Source organism: Lissotriton vulgaris, chromosome 6, assembly GCF_964263255.1.
Source record: "Lissotriton vulgaris chromosome 6, aLisVul1.2, whole genome shotgun sequence".
Taxonomy (NCBI): domain Eukaryota; kingdom Metazoa; phylum Chordata; class Amphibia; order Caudata; family Salamandridae; genus Lissotriton; species Lissotriton vulgaris.
This window is the reverse complement of record NC_141694.1, coordinates 569083887-569105182: the sequence shown is the minus strand read 5'-3', so window position 1 is coordinate 569105182 and position 21296 is coordinate 569083887. Positions and strand designations below refer to the sequence as shown.

Genomic DNA, 21296 nt, shown 5'->3' with positions numbered 1-21296 from the left:
GAAGAAAGGCTTGATGCCTTTGTACGCAGGGGGTGGTTCTAGTAAAAAAGGCTTTGTATTGCCCAGTTTACCTATGCCCACTCTTGATAAGATGAAACTTGTAGCAAACAGTGTGTAGGCAGCCACATGTGAGTCTTTCTTTGCATTGCCCAGTACGTTTTTAACAAAATGTGACATCAGGAAGTCATGGAGGTTTGGCAGGTCTTTCCCTCCTTTTGTGGGTAGTTTGAAAACTGTGTCTCTTTTTAGTTTTTCAATTTTTGACCCCCAAAAGAAGTTTGCAAAAAGTATTTGTGTCACTTTTGTCCACCTGTATGATGGAGGGAAAATCATGGCAATAAACATCAGGATTGGTAGACATATTGCTTTCAGCACCAAGACTTTCCCTTCCAGGGAAAGTTTTCTTGTCGTCCAGAGCGCCATTTTCTGCTTGAGTTTTGTCTGGATCTTCTCCCAGTTTATTTCTCCCTTCATGTACTGTGAAAAAAGAATCCCCAGTATTTTTACTGGGTCTTTGGAAGGTTTCACTGGGAGCTGAAACAGTTTGTCCTATTGTCCCACCGTCATGCAGTGCGTTTTCTCCACATTCACCTGTAGCCCAGCTGCTAGGGAAAAGAGTTGGGTTATAAGGAAAGTTCTATTTATGGATCTAGCGTCAGTGCAAGCAATGGTGACATCGTCCATGTATGCTACACATTTGACCTGTTTGCCTTGGCTGCCCGGTACCAGAGGGCCAGTTATGCACTTGTCCTTCCTGATGGCACATAGGAGAGGTTCAATTGCACATACAAAGAGTGCCGGTGATAAGGGGTATCCCTGTCTGACCCCTGATTCAATGTGGAACCCCTCAGATAGTGTACCATTTATAAGGACCTGGCTTTCACATCCAGTGTATATTAAGCCAATAGTTTTGATGAAACCTTCTGGGAATCCCATTTTCCTGAGCACTTTGAAAAGGTATTCATGACTTAGGGAGTCAAAGGCTTTCTGGAAATCAAGGGCCAAGATAGCTAGTGGATTCGCTAACCACAAGGTGTCTCTAATGATGGTCAAGCTGTCCCAGATTTTCCTTCCTGGGACCGCACATGTTTGGTCTGGGTGCACGATGGAGGTCAGCACCTTTCTGCATCTTCCTGCCCGTACTTTACTTAGGATCTTACTGTCCACATTCAAGAGGGTTATTGGCCTCCAATTGTTGATGTCCAGCTTGTCCCCCTTTTTCTCCAGCAGTTTGATGATGCCCTGTGGAAAGGAGGGGGGTAAAACATTTGTTTCCAAGCATTCTTTCAACAGACTCCAAAAATCCTTTGCAATAAGCCCCCAGAAAGCTTTGTAAAACTCCCATGGAAGGCCGTCTTGCCCAGGGGCTGATCCTTTTGGGGCTTCCTGAATGATTTGGAAGAGTTCTTCTCCGGAAAGAGGGTGGTTAGAAAATGTTGTTCCTCTTGGGATAAAGAGCTCTGCAAAGACCCTAGAAAATCTTCACATGCACTTATATCTGATGGCTCTTTTTTGTACAATTGGGAAAAAAGGCTGTTGTTATTTTCCCTACTTTCTCTGTGCCCTTTTGTGTTTGTCCATTTGTGTCTTTCAGTTCATTCATTACCTTTTGCACTTGCTGTGCCTTTTTGAAAAAGAACCTTGAGCACTTTTCATCTTCCTCAAAGATCTTGACCCTGGAGTTAAAAATGTGTTCTTTCCCTCGTTGTGTCAGCCATTCTTTCAGTTCTGTTTTTGTTTTTCCTCTTTCCTCCCCTACTTCCATTCCACCCCTTTCCAGGTTTTCTAGCGTGATCATTCTTTGTTGTATTTCATCACATTTTTGAAACTTTTCCTTGCTTTTGATCATGCTCTGTTTTCTGAATAAAAGTCTTCTTTGCTTTTTTACCTATTCCCACCATTCTGCTAAGGATGGGAAACTTTCCTTTCTGGTTTTTAAGTTGTTGTACATATCACTGTAATTTTTACATATATTTTCCTCTTGTAACAACAAGATGTTCATTTTCCACACACCTCCCCCCATTTGACACATGTTTGAGATTTCAACGGTTGCTTTCAAGATTTTGTGTTCTGACATGCCACTCTTGTTTGTTTCATAATTCCTTGCTTTTATATTTTTGGAGGTGAAAATGAAATCAATTCTTGATTTGACTTTGCCACTTTCTGCTTCCCAGGTGAATCTTTGTTTTGACCCTGATTTTGCCCCTGTATCTGACAGTTTGAAATCTTTACACATATTTTTGAGACATTTTGCAGACTTATCAATTTCGTAACAATTTTTCTTGCCACATCTGTCTGTGGGGTTTATGATGCAGTTGAAATCCCCTGTTAACACCATTGGGGTTGCACCTGCAATAAAAAGTGGAAGCATTTCAAACAGGGACATTCTTTCATTCTTGTCGGTTGGTGCATAAATATTACAGACCTTAAAAGTGGTGTTTCTGTATTGTATGGTGACCATCATAGCCCTGCCTGGCTGTATAATTTTAGTATCAAGGATTGACATTTCTTTGTTTTTTATGAGAATGCCTATTCCAGCATTCTTGTTTCCACCCCCAGACCTTTTGGAGGGGCCTTCTTCCCAATATTTGGATATGTGACTGTAGTCCGTGGAGTGGGGAATTGCACATTCCTGTAAACATATAATGTCCCCCTTTTGTACTTTGCAGAGCTCAAACACTGACGCTCTTTTCACTTGTGAGCCCATTCCTCGGGCATTCCATGATATGATGTTAAACATTATATTTGCAATGGTGATTACTTTGCACGGTGTACAATAAATGTTAAACCTGAACATTTTCAAAGCTCAATGGCGACCAGATGCTGTCACATATTTGCTGATTGCTTTCACTATTTTGCGTCTTTTGCCCGCCAATTTCTTCTGCTCCCCCTAAGTATGGGGACTGTAGAAAAAGGTCTTTGTGGGGGGTTACTCCTACCTCTTGTGAGAATAAGCTATATCCTAGGTCTTCTGAGTCTGAGAGGTCCCCTAGTACACTATACCTGGACCCTGAGCAGTTCTCTTTTGGTAGAGTTTTCTTCCTAGTTTCTTTCTGTTCTGTTGCGGCCGGACCACTTGGGTCCGCCGTTTGTTTTTTAATTTTGATTTTATTTCTTTTTTTAACCATCTGCATTTGGCCCTCAGTGGTTTTTGATTCCTCTTCTGAGGAGGTCTGTTCTTCTCTTTCCCTTTTTTCCTGTGCCCTGTCCTTGGCTTCATTGATGATGTTATATATATCTGTAGGGATAAGAGTACAATCTGAATCTATTTCCCTGTCTTCCACTTGTGAGTCTATGTCTGACATCCCTTTAACTTTCTTTTCACTTTCCACTATTTCTGTCATTTGAGTTTCCTCTACTACCTGTGTACTTTCCTTGGTTTGTTCCTGTTCTGCCTGTGGGGTAGGGGTGGGGGTAGGTGCAACTTGTATTACTTGTTTTTTTGTGTTGGGTGTTTCCCCGGTGCCTCCATCACTAACTGTCTTAAAGATTAATGGTGCCAGTACTGCGGCGTAAGGTTTACTATCCCCTGGCTGGTAATGTTTGGCAGCTGCAGATGCCGCATATGAGCAAAGGGAATAGGAACCTGGATAAAGGGCTGCTACAGGACATTATCGTCCTCGGAATTTGGGAGCTCTTTTTGCCTGTTTGGATGACCATCGCCAGCCGTCGCTGAGAGGGAGGGGGGAGCCGACCCCGTCGAGGAGACCCTGGCCGCGAGCCAGGCAGGGTCATTTCTGCGCTTTGGATCGGGGATTTACAGTAAGCCCCCTCGGGGCCACCATCAGACCAGAGACCCCATTGAGAATCCATTGCGGCCTGTCGGGACCTCCGGCCACACCTTTGCACCAAAGCTGACCACTAGCCACAAGGGATTCGAGGTGTCGCCCCTTGCCCCTGACCACTGCAAAGTGCCTCCAGAGTCCTCCTCGGCTGACGCCTCATTAGGCATCACTTAGCATACCCATGTTGTCCTCTTTCTAGTATTTGCATGCCCCGCCCCCTTCTTGGGCACTGCTTCCAGCCGGCTGACCGGAAATCCTGGCAGCCAGGGGATGCTGGGAATCAGACCAGGATGCCCTGGACAGCTCCCTGGCCGGACCCTCGCCCTCGCTTGCCCAGGACACTGCTTCCCTGCAGCCTAAGGCCTAAAGATAAGGCGTGGCCGTTCGGGGACGGGCGGGGCGGGCAGAGAAGGAAAAGGACTTTGTATTTTTCTTCTTGCTCAGAGAAGCCAAGGGCAGTGTCCACTTCTCGGCATGCCTGCCTGCCTGCCTGCCTGCCTCCCTCCCTCCCTCCCTCCCTCCCTCCCTCCATCCATCCATACTACTGACTTGCTGAGAACCTTCCTCCATTCGTTCCCCAGTGAAATGGATCCAAAAACCAATGAAACTCTGCTGCTGCAAAAACAGTCTTTTCCCCACGTTTGTCTCTTTTCAAAGTGCAGCGTCTGGATGAAGAAGGGAAAAAATAGAAGAAAAAAAAAGTTTAAAAAATAAATAAATAACGCATGGCTGGGTGGCCGCAAAGTGGCAATCAAGTAAAATACATACATAATTAAGGCAAGACACAGTGACCAGTTTGCTTTTATTCACACGCAAACACAATAGTGCCACTTTACACGGTTTGGTAGTGAAGCACTACTTTTGTTTTCCCGTTTATTTTTCAACAGCAACCATTCCAGGAGGTACTGCAATACCAGGTTGATGCATGGAGTGGACAGAGCAAGCTCCTATTCCATCTCCCTGTTCCAAAAATCAATGTAATATATGGTCCCCAGATAGAGGACGTATCAGATATTAAACTGATAAGAACAGATTTTTTTTTTTTTAAATATACTTTATTAATAAAAGAATTTGTCATAGGTACATGTTAACCAATCCCATTCTGGGTGGCATACTTTTTAACTGGACTAGGTGTTGCACGCAGGCAGAGACCTGTCAGTTTTCCATCTAGATATGTCTCATTGTAAGAGAAACACTTTTATGCTAAAGTGTTTCCTAAGTATTTTTAACTTACCCATTCTGCCCACTTTTTTTGTTTCCATATTTTTTCTGCTTTTTGTTTGCTTTGTTTTTTAATATATACATAATAAAAAACCATTTTTTTATCCAGTGCAATGTTTATACAATCTTTGGTGGAGAAGGTCTTGTGTTGGTAGACTCCTAAGTTTCTTGTTGTCCATAAACTTTCTTTCACACATGATATGATTTTCAGCAGTAGGTTGTGTTTGTCTTTGGTACATGTTGTGGGGAAGCCATTCAGAATGAGTTCATAGTTTATGTTGTTTTGTCCTGTGATCCCTTTTATCAGGCGACCTATGGTTTTCCACGTTTGCTGCGCAAAGTAGCAGTTCCAGAGGAAATGGAGTACTGATTCCTCCGCTGTACAATTGTCTCTTGGGTAGGTGGATTCCTTTGCTACTTCTCTCTTATGTTGGAAGCTTTTTACTGGTAAAGCTTTGTGGATGGTCAGCCATGCCAGATCCTTTTGACTATTGGTGATCTCCTTACTGTTCGCCATTGTCCATGCTTTTTTGGAGAGTTTTTCATTTAGGTTGTTTGCCGGTGTCATAATTTCTTTGTCTTGTATGGCTTCTTTCAGGGCCATTCTGTGTATGAAGTTGTATTTTCTTCATGTTTTTCAGAAAATCATCAATACTGTTATACATTTTTGGTGGGACAAAAGCTGTGGGCAGTCTGTTATCTTGTTCTAAGAGTTTTGCTGTTCTAAAAATGTTTGCAGCTCCATATCTGATGAAGTGTGCTGCAATGTTTCTTTTTTCTCTAATTGCGTTTAGGCATAAGCTGGTGTATGTGACAAGGAAGAAGAGGTATACGTTTGGCATTCCCTTGCCCCCGTTTTCTAAGCTTTTGTAGACTATCTCTCTTTTTAGTTTTTCCATTTTGGAGGACCAGAAAAAGTCAAAAATTGTTTTTTGCAAACTCTTGAGTGTCTCTTTGGAGGGGGGAAAGATCACTGCATAGTAAAGCATCAGGGGGAGCAGGACAGCTTTAATTACTAGTATCTTTCCTACCAGGCTTAAGGATCTACTTTTCCATAGACCAATTTTTTGGTTTATCTTATTTTTGACTTCTGTCCAGTTGTCTTCTCTAGAGGTGTCCTCTGAGAACTTGACTCCTAGTATCTTTGTTGGTTGTTTGGTGGTTTGTACTAGTATTTTTGCCAAGTTGTTCCAATTCCCTACGGTGAGGCAGGTTGTTTTTCCTAGGTTTAGTTGTAGTCCTGATGCTTGTGCAAAAATGTTGCAGTGTAGGATTGTTCTTGTGACTGACTGTGGGTCTGTGCATAATATGGTTATATCATCCATATAGGCTATGCATTTTGCTTTATTTCCTCCCGCCCCCAGGACGAAAATTCCTTTTATTACCTTGTCTTTTCTTAGGGTTGCTAGGAGTGGTCCTAGGGCGCAGATGAAGAGTGCTGGTGATAGTGGGCAACCCTGTCTGACTCCTGTGCCTATTTGTACTTCTTTGGAGAGGTGGTTATTTATCTGGAATGCGCTGGAGGCGTTAGAGTATAGTAGTCTTATTAACTTAGTGAATCCTGGTGGGAAGCCCATGTGGTGGAGGACTTTAAACATGTATTCGTGGGAGACGCTATCAAAGACCTTTTGGAGGTCTAGTGAGAGGACCCCTAGTGGAGAGTTATTTTCCAGTGCCATCCAGATGGCATCTCTTATCGTGATCATGCTGTCCCATGATTTCCTCCCAGGGACCGCACAAGTTTGGTCTGGGTGAATGACTGCTTTGAGCACCTTTTTAATTCTGTTTGTCATCAGTTTGATTAGTATTTTAGTATCTACATTTAATAGCGTAATGGGTCTCCAATTTTCCAGGCATTCTTTGTCTCCTTTTTTATATATTAGGGTTACTACTCCTTCCAGGAAGGATGGTGGAAGGTTTTTTTCCTCTGTTGAGCATTTCAATAAAATCGCTTGCTATTGTATCCCAGAAGGTTTTGTAGAATTCCCAGGGTAGGCCGTCTTTCCCTGGGGCAGAGTTTTTTGGTGTCTGGGCGAGTGCTTCTAAGAATTCCTGACCTTCAAAGGGTTTTTCTAGGAAAGATTTTGCCTCTTTTGTCAAATTCCCTTCTAAGTTTTGTAGGAAGTCATTTCCTGTATCTTCCTCTATTTCTTTTTTTTGGTAGAGGTTGTTGTAGAATTCTGCTGTTATTGCTAGTAATTCCTCTATTTTATTTGTTGTTTTTCCATTTTTATCTTTTAGGCCTGTGATATTTTGGTGGGCTTGCGCTGCTTTTTTGAAGAAAAATGCGTTGCATTTTTCCCCTTCTTCGTATTCTTTTACTCTTGAGTTAAAAATGGTCTCTCTGCCTTTTTGTAGATACCATTTTCTCATGTTTTCTCTAGTTTTTAACATCTCTTCCTTTACTTGTACTTCTGCATCTTGCAGTTCTATTAGTAAGGCTAGTTTCTCTTGGTGGGTTTTACAGTCAGCTCTTTGTTGGGCCGCTCTCTCTCTTCCTATGTTTGAGAAGAAGGTTCTAGTTTGGTGTTTGACAAATTCCCACATTAGGGTGAGGTTTTGGAAGTTTTTCTTTTGTTTTCCCCATTTGTTATATTGTCTTTGGAAAGCTGTTTGTATTTCTTCCTCAGATAGAGTTGAGGTGTTTAGCTTCCAATAGGTTTTCCCTTTTTGGGATGCTTGAGGTAATTGGCATTCTGTTATGACCGTTTGGTGGTCAGTTAGGCAGCTATCATCTAGTTTTGATGCTATGCATTTTATTTGTCTGGTTGCGAAGATAAAATCTATTCTGGATGTGGTGTTTCCATCTCCAGATAGCCATGTGTAGCCCGTTGTGTTCGGGTTACATAGGGAGAATGAGTCTTGGAGGTTGAAGTTTTTTATCATATGCTTAAGAGTTTTGGATGTAATATCCAATTTGTACTGCATGGAGGATCCATATCTGTCTCCTGGTGACAGAATGCAGTTGAAATCTCCTGCTATGAGGCATGGTTGGTTGCCAGTTAAAAAGAAATTTAGGCTTTCCAACAGTGCCTTCCTTTCATTCTTTTTGTATGGGCATATAGATTTATGATTTTTAAAATATTTTCTTTGTAATTTATGGTTAGCATTTGTGCTCTCCCTGGCGAGATTATAGTCTCTTGTATTAGTTGTGGGTGGTTGTTTGTAAAGATGATCCCCACTCCTGCATTTTTATTTCCTCCTCCTGACCAAAAGGAAGGGCCCAAAGGCCATTCTTTTTCTATGTGTCTGTATTCGTCAGCATAAGGTAGGCCGCATTCTTGTAGACATATGATGTCCGCTTTTAGGGTTGTGCAGTATTGAAATATTGCTGCTCTTTTTGTTTGGTTTCTCAAACCTCTAACATTTAGGGAGGCTATTGTTATAGCCATTATTATGATTTTCCAAATCCTTTACATTTTTAAATTTTATATGCTGTCAGGTATCTCATTCTCCTGTTGGAGGATTGAGACACTTTCAAAGGTTGATATAATTTCATCTTCATTGTTGAAGTAGATTGGGCTGTTGCCTGGTGGCCCTTCTTTCTGTTGGTTTCCCTCCTCTAGAATGAGGTCCTTTTCATTTTCTATGTCAGACAGACCTTCCATGTTGAGGTCTTCTGGGTCTGGTAAGTTCGCCAGGCTGCTAAATCTAGAGCCTGGACTTTGTGAACTTCCCATTTGGGAGGAGGCTTTTCTTTTGTTTTCGTTTGGTGGGGCTTCTTGTAACAAAAGGGTTCTTTTTTTTCCTTCCTCACTTTTTTCTTTGCTATCTGTCTCGCTGATACTCTCAAAGCGGCTTTCTCTGATTTTTGTGTGCTAAAAGTTTCTTCATTTTCTAATTCTGTTTCGGATTGGTTAGTTATATTTGGGGCATCAGCTGTTTCTACCTGTCTTGCTTTTTTTCCTTCTTGTTTTCATTCTCTACATGTTTGTCTGTTTCTTCCTCTTCCATTTCTACCTCTGGCTGCGTCTGGGGTTCTATTGACTGCTTGATGTGGGTGCTCCCTGCGTTTTGTGTCACTGCAAAAAGCCACTCTGGATTGTAATTATCTAAGGGATCTTCCTTGGCGTCTTGGGTATCTTCCTCTGTGCCAGTTAAGTCTATTGTGACTACCTCCACTGTCTGTTCTACTATCAGGTTTGTTTCTGTTTGGTATTCTTCTGCTGTTTCCTGTACTGTTTGTGTGAGTGTTTGGGTCTCATCTATTTCTACCTGTGGGGTTGGCTGTATGTGTGGTGTTGTATTTTGTGTGCTTTGGCTATCTGTGTTTTTTTTTTGTTTCAGTTTCTCTAATTTTTGTGCTTTCTTCTGCCTGTTTTGTCTTTTCTGTCTCAGGGTTTCTTTGTAGATTTCCCTTTTCTGCTACTTGTTCTGGATATTTAGGCATATCTCTATTGGGGCAGTTTTTGTACAGGTGGTTGTTTCCCCCTCATAGATTACATTTTTGGGGGGCTTTACAGTCCTGTGCCATGTGTCCCTTTTTCCCGCAGTTTCTGCATATGTCTCCTGGGCACCACTCTTTAGTGTGTCCGAATTGTAAGCATGCCCTGCAAAAGTTTGGTTGTCCTGGGTAGTATAGGAAACCTCTATTTGGCCAAATTGAGAAGTTACGGGGGGGCTGTTTTGTTCCTCCTATTCCTTCCTCATCTGCTTCCAGGGTGACCATGTACCTGCGCTTTCCATTCCAGATGCCCCACTCATTTTTTAGCTCACTACCTCCCCTTACAGTCTGGCAATACCTGCGTAGGAAGTTGGCAATTTCTGTTGGGGATGCGAAGGGGTTGTACATATGTACGGTTATTGGTATTTCTCTGGGTGCAGACAGGGAGGTGATGGTGTATCCTTCTAATTCCTCTTTATCTCTATAACAATTTAGATTAAACAAACATTTGTGGTACATTGTCTCATTGTCAAAGGTGACATCAAAAAGCCCTCTAATTCTGAAGTCTTGTAGGCATTTTTCTGCTGTGGGATCTATATCTAAAACATTTTTGAGAACAGTGTCCATTAAATGTGTGAGGTTCCTTTTGTGTTCCGCCTCATCCTAGATTTCAAACCTAACTGTGTTCCTTATACCTGTGGGTGTTGCTTGTCCTGTCGCGTTGTTTCTTGCTGTTCCTCCTGCGCGATTTCCTCCTGCTGCATTCTCGTAGCTTTTGGTGTTCTCCATGTTAGGTTGTGTGCCCCCTGGCCGAGCACCTGCCGGTGCGCCTGGGGGCTCACTGATTTTGGCTCTCTCTACCCTGTGTGGAAATGGTGGGGTTTTTATGCTGGCAGAAAGGTGCGTGCCCCCTGGCCGTGCACCAGCTGGTGCGCTTGGGGACTCGCAGTGTTTTTTCCTCCTTTATTCCTTTGGCAAGCGTGCCCCCTGTCCGAGCACTTTGAAGTGCGCCCGGGGGCTCGCGTTTTTGTCTCCTTTTTGGGCGTCTGGGCGTGCCCCTCGGCCGAGCTCTAGTGAGAGCGCCTGGGGGCTCGTGATTTCTGTGCAAAAATGCCGATTTCCCTCGGGTGACTGGGGGGGTGTTTTCGGTTATTTCTGATGTGAGCACCTGCGTGCCCCCTGGCCGAGCACAGTCCTGTGCGCCTGGGGGCTCGTTTTTGTCTTTTCAATGCCACTCGGCTGCTGCACTTCTCACTGGTCAGCCTTGGCAGTCTGTGGGCCAATCTGTGCGCGCCTCTGTTTGGTGGGCAATTCCTCTTCCTTTGGCGTACCCCCTGGCCGAGCCTCGGTGGGGGCTTGCAAAAATGTGTCTTGCGGGCCTCGCAGTGCTTGTTTAAATGCGTGCTCCTGCTCTTTTTAAGACTGGAGTCTCCCCAGGCCGAGCCCCTAGGAGGTGCGCCCGAGGTCTCTCCAGTGGAATGCAGGCCAAGTATCTGCTGCGTTTTTTGCCAAATTCCGATTCCCGATATTGGTTGGGTATCCCCGGGCCGAGCACTGCAGGTGCGCCCAGGGTTTCCCCACCTTCCTCACTCGTAATCCTTTTCTCCCTCCCACTATCCCGTGTGCTTTGCAGCTCACCTGTTCCTGGTCGTGTAGACCAGGTGTTCCGCCTCCCGAAGCAATCTACCTGGCTGACCCGGACCGGGGTCTTCCCTCGCACCGTCGCTGGCCGCCTTTCCGCCTCTTTTTCTGACTCCCGGCAAGAGCTCAGCATGTGCCGGTGGAAAGAAGGCCCTGGCCTCAGGCCTTCTCCCGGCTCCCAGAGTCCTCCTCGGCTGTCGCCTCATTAGGCGTCACTTAGCATACCCACGCTGTCCTCTTTCTATAATTGGCATGCCCCGCCCCTTCCTGGGCACTGCTTCCAGCCAGCTGGCCGGAAAGCCTGGCAGCCAGGGGATGCTGGGAATCAGGCCAGGATGCCCTGTACAGCTCCCTGGCCGGAAGTGGCCGGACCCTCACCCTCGCTTGCCCGGGACACAACTCCCCTGCAGCCTGAGGCCTATAGATAAGGCTTGGCCATTCGTGGCCGTTCGGGGACAGGCGGGGCGGGCAGAGAAGGAAAAGGACTCTGTATTTTTCTTCTTGCTCAGAGAAGCCAAGGGCAGTGTCCACTTCTCTGCATGCCTGCCTGCCTCCCTCCCTCCCTCCATCCGTCCTACTGACTTGCTGAGAACCTTCCTCCATTCGTTCCCCAGTGAAATGGATCCAAAAACCAATGACACTCTCCTGCTGCAAAAACAGTCTTTTTCCCACGTTTGTCTCTTTTCAAAGTGCAGCATTTGGATGAAGATGGGAAAAAATAGAATAAAAAAAAGTTTAAAAAATAAATAAATAACGCATGGCCGGGTGGCCGCAAAGTGGCAATTAAGTAAAATACATACATAATTAAGGCAAGACACAGTGACCAGTTTGCTTTTATTCACACGCAAACACAATAGCGCCACTTTACAGGGTTTGGTAGTGAAGCGCTACTTTTGTTTTCTCGTTTATTTTTCAACAGCATTGTTTTCCCCGGGTGGGGAAGTGCACCATTCCTGGAGGTACTGCAATACCAGGTTGATGCGTGGAGTGGACAGAGCAAGCTCCTATTCCATCTCCCTGTTCCAAAAATCAATTTAATATATGGTCCCCAGATAGAGGACATATCAGATATTAAACTGATAAGAACAGATTTTTTTTGTTGTTGTAAAAATATACTTTGTTATAAGTTTGTAGGGCACATATACATTTTAACCAATCCCATAGGGTGGTATACAATATAACCTGTGTAGGGGGTTCACGCAGGCACCTACCTACCAGTTTTCCATCAAGGTTTGACTCATAAGGCTCTCACTTTTATATTAAAGTGAAGCTGTTTTTAAGTAACCCATTCTGCCTATTTTTTCTCCGCTATTTCCTTACCTTGCCGTTTAATATCAACATAGTAGAAAAATATAATCTTGTCTAAGCACATGTGTGTGAAGTCTTTTACATCCAGTTCTTTATGTTTAAATAAGAGCAGGTTTCTAGCGATCCATAGACTTTCTTTTGCACAACTGAGTATTTCCCTTAGGGCTCTGTCTTTATTTTTGACAGTGAGCCCCCTATGCCATAGAGTACTAGTTCATAATTTAAGGTTTCTAGCGTGGTTATTTCTTTGATAAACAGATTTAATTTATTCTAAAACTTTTTGGCGAAACAACAGTTCCATAAGAAATGCATGGTTGTTATATGGTCTCGGGCATTGTGCAGATTTAGCTAGTCCTTGTCTGTGTTGGAAGGCCTTCGCCGGTAAGGCATTGGAAACCGCCAGCCATGAAATGTCTTTTTGCAAGTTTGTAATGTCTGAATGGCTTGATTTTTCCCAAACCAGTTTGGAGAGTTTTTCTGGTAGGTTTTTGACCATCTCCATTTTCTCCAACTGTTCCAGTTCTTTTTTCAGCAGGGTTCTTACTTCAAAGCAGTCTTTGTCAATCTCCAGAAGTTGCAGCATCTTTATGAAGGGTTCAAGGCAGGCGGAGAGTTTGTGGGGGAAGAAGGCAACAGGTATAGCATTGTCTCTTTGTAAAATTTTTAATTTGTAGAAAACGTCACCAGCACCATAACGTACACAGTTGGCTGCAAGATTTCTGCCTTCTCATATTGCTTTAAGGCAGAGGCAGAAATAATTTGTAAATATGTACAGATACAAATTTGGCATATTTTTGCCCCTGTTTCTTGGGTGTTTAAATACCATAGTTCTTTTAACCGTCTCCATTTTAGAGTTCCAACAGAAGGTAAATAGGCATTTTTGTAATTGTCTGAGCGTTGTTTTGTTCTGCGGGTATACTACTGCAAAGAAAAGGATTAGTAACAAGATGACAGCTTTTATGACCATAATTTTCCCTGTCGTAGATAAAGTTCTTGTCCACCATAACCCCAACTTCTGGTTAATCTTGTGTTGGACGGGGGGTCAACTGTCTTTCCCTTCTGGGTCTTGTGAGAAGGTTCTTTCTAGGATCTTTGTAGGTTGATTTGTTACTTTCACCTCCAGTTTTGCTAAGTTGTTCCAGCTTCCTATGGTGAGACATGTGCTTTTTCCGTGTTAAGAACCAAACCTGACGCTTGCCCAAAGAAGTGTGTATGCAGGAGCACTCTTCTGACCGAGGGGGGGTCAGGACATAGAACAGTTACGTCATCCATGTACGCAATAAATTTGGCATGTTTTCCATCTGCTCCTGGTACAAAGATGCCCTTGATCACTTTGTCTTTCCTTAACCTGCAGAGTAGTGGTTCCAAGGCACATACAAAGAGAGCTGGTGAGAGGGGGCAGCCTTGGCGTACTCCTGATTTGATGTGCACTTCTGCTGTGAGTATCCCATTCACAATAATTTTCCTAGTTGCATTTGCATATAACATTTGGATCATTTCTATGAACAATGTGGGGAAGCCCATTTTGTGTAAGACTTTAAACAAATAAGCATGTGAGACACTATCAAAGGCTTTTTGTAAGTCTTGGGATAAAACTCCTAGAGGGTTACCTTCTTCTAATGCCCTATTGATAGCGTCCCGGATAGTAATAAGGCTGTCCCAGATCTTCCCGCCCGGTACTGCGCAGGTCTGATCTGGTTCGATCACAGTTTTTAACACCCTTTTTGTTCTATTTGTTATACATTTGCTATAAATTGTACGGTCCACATTAAGTAACGTTATCGGTCTCCAATTTTTTGTGTTATTCACTTCCCCTTTTTTGTGGATTAGTCTGACTGTTCCCTGTGTAAATGTGTGTAGAAAGGATTTCCTTTCCACACATTGAGAAAACATTTCAATAAGGTCTTTTGCTATGATCTTCCGGAAGGTGTTGTAGAACTCCCAGGGAAGGCCGTCCTGACCTGGGGCAGAGTTTCGAGGTGCTTTCTGTATGATATTTAGGAATTCCTCCCCTTTAAAGGGGGTCTGTAGGAATTCTTTTTCTTCAGCGGATTAGCCTTGATCATAGCATTCTAACAATTAATTGCATGCAGTTACATCAGAGTTTTTCTGTGAAAAGAGGTTGGAAAAGAATTTGTGTACAATCTGTTCTATGTCTTTTTGTTATTTTGATACTTTGCCTTGTGCGTCTAATAATCCTATGTGTGGGTGCTTTGTCTTCATTTTTTTTTTAAAAAGAAAGAGTTACATTTTTATCCTCTTCGTGCTTGAGGACGGGTGAGTTAAACATGGTTTCTTTTCCTTTCTTTGTGAACCAATTTCTGATATCTGCCTTTGTCTTTTTAATGTCCTCTGTGACCTGTATCCCTGTGTTCTGTAATTCTATAAGATTTGTTAGTGTGTCTTGTGGCTCATTATATTCTTGTCTTTTTTCTTTAGCTATTTCTTTACCTTTTCTTAAGGTTTTTGTTTGTTTTTTAGCATATTCCCACCATTCTTGTAGTGATGAGAAGTTTCCTTTTTCAGCTTTCCACTTTTTATATTGTTCTATAAGGGACTCCTGGATATCTTGTGTTTCTAGGAGAGTAGTGTTCAGTTTCCAATAAGCACTACCTTTTTTCCCCATATTGGGGAAAGAAATTTCTGTTAACAGGGTTTGGTGGTCTGATAGGCAGCTATCCTGAAGTCCAGAAGAAATACATGTAATGTTTTCTGAGGCTAAAATAAGGTCTATTCTAGAGACCGTGTTTCCATCATAAGAGATCCAAGCCTGTCCCTGCGCAGCCTTGCCACGGACAAGCCGTGGAGCAAAGGCCGAGCAGTGACTAGTGTCTGGTTTTCAAGCGCCCCCTGGCTAGATACAAGTGCATTTCTACACTTGATCTTAGCCAAAAGGCCGAGAAGCTTAACCAGAATGGTGCCAGAATTAACGCCTCCCGAAGCAATCTACCTGGCTGACCTGGACCGGGGTCGTCCCTCGCACCGTCGCTGGCCGCCCTTTCGCCTCTTTTTCTGACTCCTAGCAAGAGCTCAGCATGTGCCGGTGGAAAGGAGGCCCTGGACTTGGGCCTTCTCCCGGCTCCCAAAGTCCTCCTCGGCTGTCGCCTCATTAGGCGTCACTTAGCATACCCACGTTGTCCTCTTTCTAGTATTTGCATGCCGGCCCCTTCCTGTGCACAACTTTCAGCCGGCTCGCCGGAAAGCCTGGCAGCGAGGGGATGCTGGGAATCAGGCCAGGATGCCCTGGATAGCTCCCTGACCGGAAGTGGCTGGCCCCTCGCTTGCCCGGGACACTGCTCCCCTGCAGCCTAAGACCTATAGATAAGGCTTGGCCGTTTGAGGACAGGCGGGGCGGGCAGAGAAGGAAAAGGACTCTGTATTTTTCTTCTTGCTGAGAGAAGCCAAGGGCAGTGTCCACTTCTCTGCCTGCCTCCCTCCCTTCCTCCCTCCATCCATCCATCCATCCATCCTACTGACTTGCTGGGAACCTCCCTCCATTCGTTCCCCAGTGAAATGGAATGGAAGTGCAGCGTCTGCATGGAGAAGGAAAAAAAGAAAAAAGATGTTTAAAAAACGCAAAAATTAAATAAATGAATAACCCACGGCCTGGTGGCCGCAAAGTGGCAAATAAATAAAATAAATCCATAAATTAGGCACGACACGGTGACCAGTTTGCTTTTATTCACACGCAAACACAGTAGCTCCACTTTACAGGGTTTGGTAGTGAAGCGCTGCTTTCGTTTTCTCGTCTATATTTCAACAGCATTGTTTTACCCGGGTGGGGAAGTGCACCATTCCTGGAGGTACTGCAATACCAGGTTGATGCGTGGAGTGGACAGAGCAAGCTCCTATTCCATCTCCCTGTTTCAAAAATCCATTTAATATATGGTCCCGAGGGGGAGGAGCCAAGATGGCGACCGGAGCAGACGTGTAGGCTCTCGGCTCCGCCAGCCCCTGAGCCCCGCATCGATATCCTACCTACTATCCTGGCACATTTTGGCGGCGGCACGTTTTGGAGGTTGCGCTGATTCTGTCCGCGTTCTCCCGAGATCTCTACCTGCCCGGTGACCGGAGTTACCTACGAGGCTGTCTCGCGGCTCTGGCCCCAGCTTGAGCCGCCGTGCGCCGCCGGACTTGGAAGGACAAATGGCGGCCGTGCTGACCGGTTGGTGCCGGCGGCTGGGAAATGCCACCTTCTGAACAAGGTGAGGACCGGATTACATTGCCCTGCTGTGGTTTCTCGCACACCGTGATTGCCGCACGAACGCGAGGAAGGGATATGCTGTGCGTTCGGCTTCTTTGTGCAGTGCTGGAGGTGTGCTGCTTAGCCTTCATTGCCGTTCTCGCCCGTCATCGGCGAACTGATCCTGTTTTGCTCCGACTCTACATCTGAGCCAAGACGGCTCTCTACAAGGGACGATCGATTGCAGTTAGCCTTGGCAATATCGGTGGCTCTGACTGCAGCTTCTTCATGCCGCACCCGCCCCAGCTTCCGCGTTGGATTGCCGACAAGATGGAGGTGCTTCATGACTCACAATATGGGGTAGATCGTCTACCCTCGCCCTGTGATTGCAGTAACCGGACTGAGCTGAGGCACGGATTCCGGGAACCCTCTCGTGATCCTGAGACAGAGGGTCCGCAGTCCGCTCTGACCTACGGGACCGTCCTCGCTGCCCTTTGGGATCTGCGATCTGCGCTGGAATATGGCTCCCGCACACTGGGTGAGAAACTTGACGACATTGTGTTCGGACTGGGGCGGGAGCGGCGGGTCGGCTCCCGGCAACGCTTGGATTTGCCTTTGTTGACGATTGATGGGGCTACAATGCTTGCACATGTTTATGGCGGTGAGGGGACAGTTATTGACAGTACTGGCACACGCGGACTGCCATCTGCCGGCTCTACTCCTGCTACTTTGTTTCCCCTTCTTCCGAGGACTGAGTCTTTGTTTCTTTTACCATCGCAATTGACTTGGGCACCATCTGTGCGGCCTCTAGCCCTCACGATTGATGCTTCCTTGGGGCCTCCGTTTTCTCCACGGTGTAAAGTGAGCCATCGGGCTATTCTGGAGTCGCTCCTCATTGAGGACGACGAATTTCATGGGGACTAGCGACGTCCATTTTGTGGTCACGAGTCTTCCCCCTCCCATTCGTGGCCATTTTGTTTCATTGTTTCAGAGGGGGCTGACTTTTCTCGGAGGACATGTTTCGGGGGACATCCCAAATCGGGCCAGGGCTAGGTGCCTATCCTTCGTAGTTCTGATTCACTGGCAGACGGAGACTGGGATGGGGCTGCTTCGTAACTGATTCAGACGCACGACAAGTGATGACTCTCCCCATTTGGAATCGTAATTGTTTTTGCTAATCTAGTATTGATACGTGGGGTGGAGTATGTGTATGGGGCTGGGGTGACCGAGATCATATAGAATTGGCTCTCCTCCTGGTTCTTTCGTGATTCTTTTTCCTTTCTTCCTTTCTTTTTGCTGCATTTCGGGTACTCTTTTTTGGGCGACAGGCACACTGCAAGGGGGGGGGGGTAGGCCGTAGCCTCTGCATGCGTGTAGGGTGGGGAGGATGGGGGGGGGTTTGTTTGTCTTCGGTTCTATGGGCCTTATTTTTCTTCTCTTTTGCTCTTGCTATTCTCTTTCCCCTTTCTTCCGGATCGGTGGGATAGTTCGTGGTGGGGGGGGGGTGACGATGGCATGGGTTATAGTGAGTGATTACTTGTCTGTATCACACTGTGCCGCTATACTGCCTACGTCTTTGCTTGATTAATGATTGCTGATCGTGGTTGCCCGTTCCATTTTTCTGTGGTTGTTTGGTCCCTGATCCTTCTGAGTCTCTATTTTTATAAACTATTTTATAAAATTTAAAATTAACCTTCATATCTTCTGTTTCCCGGCAGTTCGCTGATGTTTCAGTGTAACTTTAACTGTATGCAAATTTGTATTGTGATACTGCTGGGGTCCGTCAATCTGCAAATGCGTATACGATGCTTTCGAGGCCGGCCGGATGGTTGTAGGCCCGTATTTGTCTGCTTTTTTGAACAATAAAGGTTTTCAAAAAATTTAAAAAAATATATATATATATTGTCCCGAGATAATTAAACTGATAAGAACAGATTTTTCTTTTTTTTGTTTGTAAAAACATGCTTTATTTAAAATGTTGGAGTGTGCAGATACATTTCAACCAATCCTATAGGGTGGTAAACATTTTAAACTGTTTAGGTAATGCACGCAGGCATTTACCTAACGGTTTTCCATCGAGATTATTTTAAAATTGGAGAACACTTTTATGCTAAAGTGTTTCCGTAAGACATTCAGATTACCCAATCTGCCCATTGCATTTGTTTCCAGTCAACTTCTGCTTTCTCTTTACCCATAAGTTTAATGTCTGAGTAGTAGTAGGTCATCTATTTGACTAGGCATATGTGAATGGCATCTTTAACAGTCAGATTTTTGTGATTAAACATTACTAGATTCCTTGCTATCCAAAGACTTTCTTTCCCAGCGCATAGTATCCTCCATAGTTTTCTGTCTTTATTTTTTGACAGAGAGGTTCCCAGGCCATACAGAATTAGTTCATATGTGACAGTATCAAGGTTTGTGATCCCCTTAATAAGTTTCTTCATTTTTCCCCAAAATGAGTTTGCAAATACACATAGCCACAAAAATAAATGACAGTTTCTTCTCCTGGGCAGTCTGATCTTGGGCATTTTGCAGTTTTTGCCAGCCCTCTTTTATGTTGAAAAGTTTTTACCGGTAGGGCATTGTTGACAGCTAGCCAAGAGATGTCCTTCTGGGTGTTAGTGATGTCTTGGTGGTTTACTTTCTCCCAGACTTTTTTGGAAAGGTTTTCTGATACATTTACATTTTTTCCAGATTTCCTATTTCTTTCGTCAGGAGTGTTCTGTTCTCCGTGCAGTCTGGGTCTATTTCGAGTGTTCTCAGCATCTGCAGGAATGGTTGCAGACATGCATAAAGTTTATGTTGAAAGAATGCCACTGATACTGTATTGTCTCTGGGCAAAAGTTTAAATTTGTGCAAGATGTCTCCTGCTCCATACCTGATGAAGTGAGCAGCAGACTTCCTTTTTTCCGGCACAGCATTTAGGCACAGGCAAAAGTATGTTGTGAAGATATACAAATAGAGGTTCAGCACTTTCTCCATTTTGGAGTTCCATAAGAAGTTAAACAAACATTTCTGCAAGTGTCTCAGTGTCGGTTTATCTGTGGGAAAAATCATTGCAAAGTACAGTATCAGTGGTAGCATAACTGCTTTGATTACCATGACCTTCCCTGTCATGGATAGAGATCTCTCTTTCCACAATCCGAATTTTTGGTTGATTTTGCTCTGCACTGGTGGCCCGTTTGCCTGTCCTTCTGTGTCCTCTGAGAAGAGAACGCCAAGTATTTTTGTTGGACCTTTAGTTGTTTTGACGTCCAGCTTTGCCAAATGGTTCCAGTTTCCTATGGTGAGACATGTAATTTTGTCCAGATTTAGGGCCAGTCCTGATGCTTGTGCGAAGATTTTGGAGTAGAACAGTACTCTCCTGGCTGAGGAGGGGTCTGGGCACAACACTGTGACATCATCCATGTATGCCACGCATTTTGCTACCTCTTCCCTGGCTCCAGGGACGAATACTCCTTTGATTACTTTATCCTTTCCTAATGTGGAAAGCAGAGGTTCTAGGGCACAGATAAAGAGTGCCGGGACAAGGGGCAGCCTTGGAGGACTCCTGATTGAAGGTTCACTTTGGAGGTGAAATGGCCGTTCACAAGAATCCTACTTGTTGCATTTGAGTATAACATTGCAATTGTTTTAACGAAGGAAGGGGGGAATCTCATTGTGTTCAGAACTTGGAACATGTAGTTGTGTGACACACTGTCAAATGCTTTCTGGAGGTCTAAATAGAGTACCCCCAAGGAGTCGTTTTCTTCTAGTGCTCTGGATATGGCGTCTCTAATAGTGATTAGACTGTCCCAGATCTTTCTCCCAGGAACAGCGCATGTTTGGTCTGGGTAGATGACAGATTTTCAGATTTTCCTCATTCTATTAGTAACACATTTACTTAATATTTTGTTGTCGACATTGAAAAGGGTGATGGGTCTCCAGTTTTTTATGACGTTTGCCCCTCCTTTTTTGTGTATTAGTATTACTGCCCCTCCGTTGAATGAGGGTAGGAAGCTGTTGTTTTTGATCCCTTCTTCAATCATTTTGATGTAGTCTATTGCCATTTCTCTCCAAAAGGTCCTATAGAAATCCCATGGGAGTCCGTCCTGCCCTGGTGAGGAGTTTTTAGGTGCTTTCTCAATGACTTCTAGGTATTCGTGCCCTTGTAAGGGGTTGTCTAGGTAGTTTTTTTCTTCTTCGGAGAGGCACAGGTCATAGTGGGATAGTAGTGCGTTTCTAGCATGTGTGTCTGATTTCTTTGCAGAGAAAAGGTTTTCATAAAATTGGTGGGTAATACTGACTATTTCTTCCTGGCCTTTTTGGAGGGTATTTTTGCTGTCGATGAGGCTATCTAGTGTTGTGTGGTTCCTCTTAGCTTTGGTGAAGAAAAAGGAATTACATTTCTCGTCTTGTTCATATTGTAAGACTTGTGAGTTGAAGATGATTTTTTTTCCTTTCCGCATTAGCCAATTCTTTATCTTAGTTCTGGTTTCGCTAATGTCTTGTGTCACCTGAACTTCTGCATCCTTGAGTTCTATAAGGTATGTTAGCTGTTCTTGTAGATCTGAAAATTGTTCCCTTTTTCCTTTAGCTATTTCTCTACCTTTTGCGGAGAAAAAAGATTTGGTCTGTGTTTTTACATTTACCCACCATTCCTGTAAGGTTGTGTAGTTGTGTTTCTGTGTTTTGTAATTTCTTGTATGGATTTATGTACTCATTCTGAGTTTCTAAATCCTGTAAGAGGGTGGTAAGTTTCCAGTATTTCCTTCCCTTTTTGTCTAAGGTAGGG

The 21296-nt window shown here is 44.3% G+C and overlaps 1 non-coding gene and 2 pseudogenes across 1 annotated transcript; all 3 read right to left on the bottom strand.

Annotated features, from left to right (window-relative positions):
* Window positions 1-4664: 4664 nt before the first annotated feature.
* Window positions 4665-4857, bottom strand: LOC147707660 (U2 spliceosomal RNA). The gene has a single exon (XR_015297092.1). It is a non-coding gene; the product is annotated as a U2 spliceosomal RNA (small nuclear RNA).
* A 7111-nt stretch (window positions 4858-11968) lies between these two features.
* Window positions 11969-12145, bottom strand: LOC147707659 (U2 spliceosomal RNA; annotated as a pseudogene).
* Window positions 12146-16120: 3975 nt separating this feature from the next.
* On the bottom strand, window positions 16121-16239 carry LOC147707658 (U2 spliceosomal RNA; annotated as a pseudogene).
* Window positions 16240-21296: the final 5057 nt, after the last annotated feature.